Raw genomic sequence first — 7,230 nt, 5'->3', positions numbered from 1 at the left:
GCACTTCAGGCATGGATAGGGCATCCAGCACATGGCTCTGGAGAGAAACACTGGCCCAGGCACCTCGGGCCCCTGAGCTGGGGACAGAAAATCAGAGGACAAGAAGAGCAGGAGGTTCACTGTGGCTATGATGAGAGAAAAGCGCCCTCTCCACCACCCTAGGAAACCCTGCCTTCTGCCCTGGCCAAGATTCATTTCATCAAATTTGACTCAGCCTCCCCTGAATTGTTTTCATTTTACTGTTTATTTTTATCAATATAAAGAGAACAGATTTAATATAGTTTATAGATAAAATTCTAATATGATACTTCTCACTTCCTCCCTCCCTCCCTCGCTTCCTCTCCATCCCTGTTGCTTTTCTTTTTAATTTTGGTCATAACATTTTTAATTTATTGTACAGTACATGAGGTATACATAACAGTTTCTATAGGGACATTAGGAATTGTACACTTGATGGAAACAGTCTCAAGATGCTGTGGAAAGAACACTTCTCTGTTCCTCTTAGAAATGAACTCATGCAAATAGACTGCATTGTCATCCTAAGGGGATTGGTTTGACCTCTGGCAGTGGTGGAGGGTCTAGATGATAGGGTAAGGTGTAGAGTGATTGCTCACTCAGACCCAAGCCCTACAAATGGGGAAAAACAAAGTATTCTGCCACCTCCTTTTAAAGGTGGAAACACAGTCTGCCAAGGGAGAGAGAGAATACATTATGGACAGATGCTAAAGAGAAGGGCACCAAGAGCACTATTCTATCTAGGATTGAAACATGCAAGAAGGGCATAGGGATTCTTAGGGAAATGTCTCCAACCATGATTGTTATCAACTCCAATGTGATAACCACTATAGAATGAATGTTCTGTGCAAATATGCATTGGCTGAGATACTGCTCTTTAGTATGATCATATTTGATGTGGTTTCTGGGAGGTAAGTACAATTTTTTATGACTTACCTAACTACTTTCTTAGAAATTTTCAATATGAGATTGTGCAGAGAGATTGTTACGTCTCTCTAACTGGTGAAGATAGTGAGAATAGGAAAGGAAAAATGTCTCTCCTTGAGGCAGGAAATGTGTCTTTCACAGATGCCAACCTCGCATATCTTAATCCTGGACTTCCCAGCCTCAGCAATTCTAAAAAATAAATTCCTGTTGTTAAGTCACAAAGTCATGGTATGTTGTTATATGGAAACTCTAGGTGACTAACACAACAATGAAATGGGGTAGAATGCAGGTTAATTTCATTTGTGTCAACAGCTGGCTCTCCCAAGTCCTTGCATTTTGTGTCTGTAGCAAATGGCAGAAAGGCTCTGGAATACTTTTTCTAAATCCCATGAACCATGAGGAAAAGAAACTGATTTTCAAGGGAAAAGCAAAACGAATTAAATAGAAATCAGTCTTTGTTTTTGCACATGTTCTACCCATGGCCAAAAATGGTTATTTATATTGGCACATCATCAAATGATTCCCCAAACAGCATACACATGAGCATGGCTCAGCACAAGGTCATGGGATTGATGAACTCACCTGAAGGCTAAGGGGCCAGCAGAGGCAGGATATCTAAATGTGGAGATTGGTGGAGTGCAAGACTTGGCATTTATAACTCAAGCTTCCTCCTTATCAAAACTGAGCATCAGCTTCCCTCCTAAATCAGGAAACTAACTCAAGTTCAAAGCCTAGAGGAAGGAGAATCATGAAAATGCAGAACATATAGAAGATGTTGGAATCATTTATTGAGGGGATGTCAAGTACTATAGATCAAAAGCATGCCACCTAGTGAAGTTTAATGGCTGCTATCTATTTTTTTTTAACTTTTATTTAATAGATATAAATTTCAAAGTACAACTTTTGCATCACAGTGCCCCCCCTTCAACTTCCCTCCCATCTCCCATTCCCTCTCCCATCCCATTCACATCAAGATTCATTATCAATTATCTTTATATACAGATCAATTTAGTACATATTGAGTAGTTTTTAACAGTTTGCACCAACACAGAAACACAAAGTGTAAAGTACTGTTTGAGTACTAGTTATACCATTAATTCACATAGTAAAACACACTAAGGACAGAGATCCTACATGGGGAGTAAGTGCACAGTGATTCCTGTTTTTGACTTAACAATTGACACTCTTATTTATGATCAGTAATCACCCTAGGCTCTTGTCATGAGTTGCCAAAGCTATGGAAGCCTCTTGTGTTCACCAACTCCAATCTTATTTAGACAAGGTCATAGTCAAAGTGGAAGTTCTCTCCTCCCTTCAGAAAAGGGTACCTCCTTCTTTGAAGACCTGTCCTTTCCACTGGGATCTCACTCACAGAGATCTTTCATTTAGGTCTTTTTTGTTTTGCCAGAGTGTCTTGGCTTTCCATATCCATCAACAGCAGACTGGATAAAGAAATTATGGGACATGTACTCTATAGAATACTATACAGCAGTCAAAAACAACGAAATACGGTCATTTGCAACCAGATGGAGGAATCTGGAAAACATTATGCTGAGTGAATTAAGCCAGTCACAAAGGGACACATATCATATGTTCTCCCTGATGGGGGATAACTAACCTAGCACCAAAAAGGAAACCTGTTGAAGTGAAATGGACACTGTGAGAAACAGTGGCTTGATCAGCCCTTGTCCTAACTTTTGAGGAACAGCATACTGTTTTATTGCTATTATTATTTTGGTTCTACTTAATACCATTGGTTGAACTATTTAATTAACACAAATTTATTCTTAGGTATTTAAATTTAACTGAAAAGTGATCTCTGTTAAATATGAGTGGGAATAAGAGAGGGATGACATGTACAGTTTTGCACATGTACAATCAGACCTGTCCCAAACAGTAGAGTTAGAATTGTGCCAGGGGATTCCATTTCAATCCCATCAAGGTGGCTGCTATTTATTTTTCTATGGAAATCTGAAAAGTATGTTCATATAAATAATTACTATTGGTAATAGTCTAACTCCAAATAGGTCTTATTCTCTGAATCTTTCCTGGAGACCTGCATGCAGATAGACTTGCAGGCCAAGAAAAAACACCACACATTTCTACAGGCACTGACAGAAAACTTCCTCAAGGAGGGAACGCAGATGCCCCTTGTATTTCAAGTGTCCTGCATATTCAGTCATGATGAACTGTCTACTGTATGTTGATGACCTGTTCATGCCCACTGTGTGCCAGACAGAAAGAGGCATCTTTCAATTATTGGGTACAGGATTTTATGTGTTTCCAACAAATCCAATTGTGCACTTGATTTTTCAAGCATCTTTGTATTACCTATGTTGTTTTCTGGGTGAGATAAGTTGAAAATCCTCCTTCTAAGAAAAATATATTTTCTGGGGCTGGCGCTGTGGTGCAGTGGGCTAACACCCTGGCCTGAAGTGCTGGCATCCCATAAGGGCAGTGGTTCGGGATCCAGCTCCTCCACTTCTGATCTAGCTCTCAGCTATGGCCTGGGAAAGCAGAAGAACATGGCCCAAGTCCTTGGTTCCCTGCAACCACATGGAAGACTTGGAAGAAGCTCTTGGATCCTGGCTTCAGATTGGTGCAGGTCCAGACATTACAACCAATTGGGGAGTGAACCATTGGAGGGAAGAACACTCTCTCTCTCTCTGCCTCTGCTCTCTCTGTGAAACTCTTTCACAAATAAATACATTAATATTTTAAAAAAGTAGAAATTATTTTCTCATCTGTATCTATACTTCCTCTTCTCTTTTTGTCATTTTCTGGTGTTTCTCTAATCCCTCTGCCCTCTTCATCTCCTCATCCTCATCCTCCACCTCCTCTTCTTTATAAAGCTATATATGATCTCTGCCAAACAGGCTTTTGCTGACAGTTTGCATGTGGATACATTATATAATTCCATCCTTTATCTCTTTGAACAGGTAATCAGTAGTAAGAGATATTCTGATGCTGGGAAATGTAACAGTTGGGAGTTTAGAGTCTAAAGCAGTTATTTTAAATTCAATGTTGTTTTATTCTGCTGTCATCAAAAATGGCCTATTTTTCTTCCATGTGTCTAATAAGGCTGCTTTATAAGGTCCTTATTGAATGATTTTTCACCTGTGAAGTACCTGTGTTCTTATCATGGTCTTCTCCTCCACTTAAGAACCATGTTGGTTTCTCTGGATCATGGGATGATCCCATGTTGAATGATTTCATGTTCCTCTTCAGACTCAGTGTTTATCTGGGATTCCACATTAATTTGCCCCAGCTTGATGGGGACCTACACACAAATCTTTTCCTATTTGGATGGCTCTTGGCCTTTGTCTGTTGCTGGTTCATGCAAAAATGGACAAGTGTTAACAACCCACTTCCCTTCTTTCTGGGATTTTCTTCTCAAACAAATTCAGCAAACTAATCAGAATGATATTGTTTGAAAGACCTTGATGTTTTGTTGTAGAAACTCTCATGCTTTATTTGAGAAGAAAGAGAATGGAATTTCAGATCAATAAACTTGCATTTTTATTTAATGAGGAATAAGGGAAGTCCAAAACACAAGGAAGCAGAATTGGGAGTGGCTCCTAGTCACCACATGTGGAGCTGAATGCCACAGCACCCCCAGGTCTACCAGATAAGGCATCACAGAGTGCATCCCAGCAGTCTCCCTGTTTCAGTAAGTGTTCAAGGTGATTCTGAGGGTTGCAGAAACAAGGAAACAAACAAAATTACCCTCCTCTTAAAAAGTTGTCATCTCAGTGAGGTAAGACTTCCTATTCCAGAATTTAAAACTTCCATAATATACTGTTCAAGTAAGATGTAAATTCCTGGCCCAAGGGATACAAGGTGCATTAGAATTATTTTACATTACAGTATTACTAGGTTTCACCAAAACAGTGGGGAAGAAACCAGAAGGACTCGCCCTTCTCACAATTCCCCAGGAGAACCCTCAGAGTCACCAACCCAGCTCCTCTCCAGGTCTCACAACCTGGCACAGAGCCTGGAAGGGTCTGTTGAGCTGCAGAGCAGTGAGGAGCCAACAGGGGGTAGTGGCGGGCACACACTTTTCTCCTCTGCAGCTCGGCCCTAGGGGGTCGCACAAGTAAAGACCCATATCCTCATATTCTGCACCAAAAGAGCAAGGTGGGTTGGGGCCTTTTCTCATTCCTCGTGACACATGACCCATATTCCTGTACAGGACATGGTTCCTGCCTCTGTCCTCTCATGAGAAACTTGTGCTCACAGTGCTGAGCCTCCTGACTTTGGCTGCAGATCGATGTGGGGGTATTCATTATGGCTGATGTGTGGCTCTCTGCGAATTTCAGGTGTTACTCTGGAGGAGCTGACTTGAGAGCTTCTACAAGAAAGAGCCCTATACCCACCCCAAATCACCTCAGTTGCATCACTACATTCTTGCAGGAATGTTCAAATCCATCCTCAGCCTCAGGCTCCCTCTAGTGTTGTGGTCCGTATTGACCTGGCTGAAAGGAAGGGAGACCTGGGCATAATAGCAGTAGACAGCTCCAAGTCAAGACTGGGTGAACTGAAACATCCATGTAATGGAAGCGATCTCCATGGGAACACCAGATGGCCCTGCAGAAATAAACATGTGTGTGTACAGGAAGTCTGAAAGACTATTTAGATAGGAGCTGCCTCTGAGCAATGGGGTTGCAGTTGGTTTTCCTTTCTCCTTTATAAGTGCTTAGATTTATTTGCCTTAAGGACACTATGGAACAATAACTGAAAACAGGCCAATTTCACATTGAATTTAAAACTGAATGCCAACGTGTTTCATTTTAATGAAATAAACAAGCCTATCATACAACAGACAACTCATGAAAGGTAAGTCAGCATGGAATATGCTACTCAGAAAATACATAAACATATGATCTAGCTATGGATGATAGAATTATAATCAGATATCATTGGTACCTTAACTTGGGAATTAGTTTTTACACGCAAAAAATATAGAATTTCAGTTCCAGTGATCTTGCCTTTACACACACACACACATACACACACAATTGTAAAATGCAAAGACTCAGAGACCAATTGACTTGGATATTAGAAGACACACATGCTAATGGCTATTCATACACAATTGAGTATGACTCAGGAAGTGTTGCTATGTTGAGGCAGCCACATAAAGTTATGATAACTCCTACTAAAGTGCTTCTCAGACTATAGCTGCTGAAGACACTGATGGAGGTTTTGGGGAGAAAGAAGTAATTCTATGAAAAACTGATGACTGTACTGGAGAGGATGGGGACATTTAATTTAAGAAACCTCTATTGGGGTAAAGGCTATCAAAAGATGATTAGAATCTGCATGATCTGGTGCCTTTCCACTTATCTTTAAGAATAATGCAGGCCAGCACTGTGGCTCAATAGGCTAATCCCCCGCCTTGCAGCACCGGCACACCGGGTTCTAGTCCCAGTCAGGGCACCAGATTTTCTCCCGGTTGCCCCTCTTCCAGGCCAGCTCTCTGCTATGGCCCGGGAGTGCATTGGAGGATGGCCCAAGTGCTTGGGCCCTGCACCCCATGGGAGACCAGGATAAGCACCTGGCTCCTGGCTTTGGATCAGTGCAGTGAACTGGCCACAGCACGCCAGCCACAGTGGCCATTGGAGGGTGAACCAATGGCAAAAGGAAGACCTTTCTCTCTGTCTCTCTCACTGTCCACTCTGCCTGTCAAAAAAATAAATAAATAAAAGAAATAAAAAAGAATAATGGAAACTGGAGCTGGGCTGTGGTGTAGTATGTTAAGTTTCCATCTTGAGTGCTAGCATCCCACATTTTGTAGGCTCAAGTCCCGGCTGTTCCATAGCAAGAACCCTGTAAGAGTGAAAGGAATTCAACAACAAAAAAACTAAACATCCAGTTAAGTAATGGGAAACACCTTCATCATGCATTTTTCAAAAAGAAGAAACTGAAAAGGCCAAAGTCACTTAAAAAATTCTCAGGACTACTAGCCATCAGGGAAATGAAATCAAAACCACCATCAGGTTTCACCTTACCCATCATAATGGCTATCATACAGAAATCAACTAACAACCTATTCTGGAGAGGACTCAGGAAAATGGTAGCCTACTCCAGAGTTGGTTAGAATGTAAACTGATGCAGTCATTGTGGAATACATTATGGAAATTTCTGAGAAAGAAAATAGATCTGCCATGAGACCAAGCCAACTGACTCCTAGAAAGTTACCCCAACTAAATGAAATCAGCATGAAAAGGGGTCATCTGTACCCCCAAGTTCATTGCAGCTCAATTCAAAATAGCTAAGATATGGAAT

Source organism: Oryctolagus cuniculus (assembly GCF_964237555.1).
Source record: "Oryctolagus cuniculus chromosome 16 unlocalized genomic scaffold, mOryCun1.1 SUPER_16_unloc_1, whole genome shotgun sequence".
NCBI classification, from domain to species: Eukaryota; Metazoa; Chordata; class Mammalia; order Lagomorpha; family Leporidae; genus Oryctolagus; species Oryctolagus cuniculus.
This window is presented reverse-complemented; position numbering follows the sequence as displayed.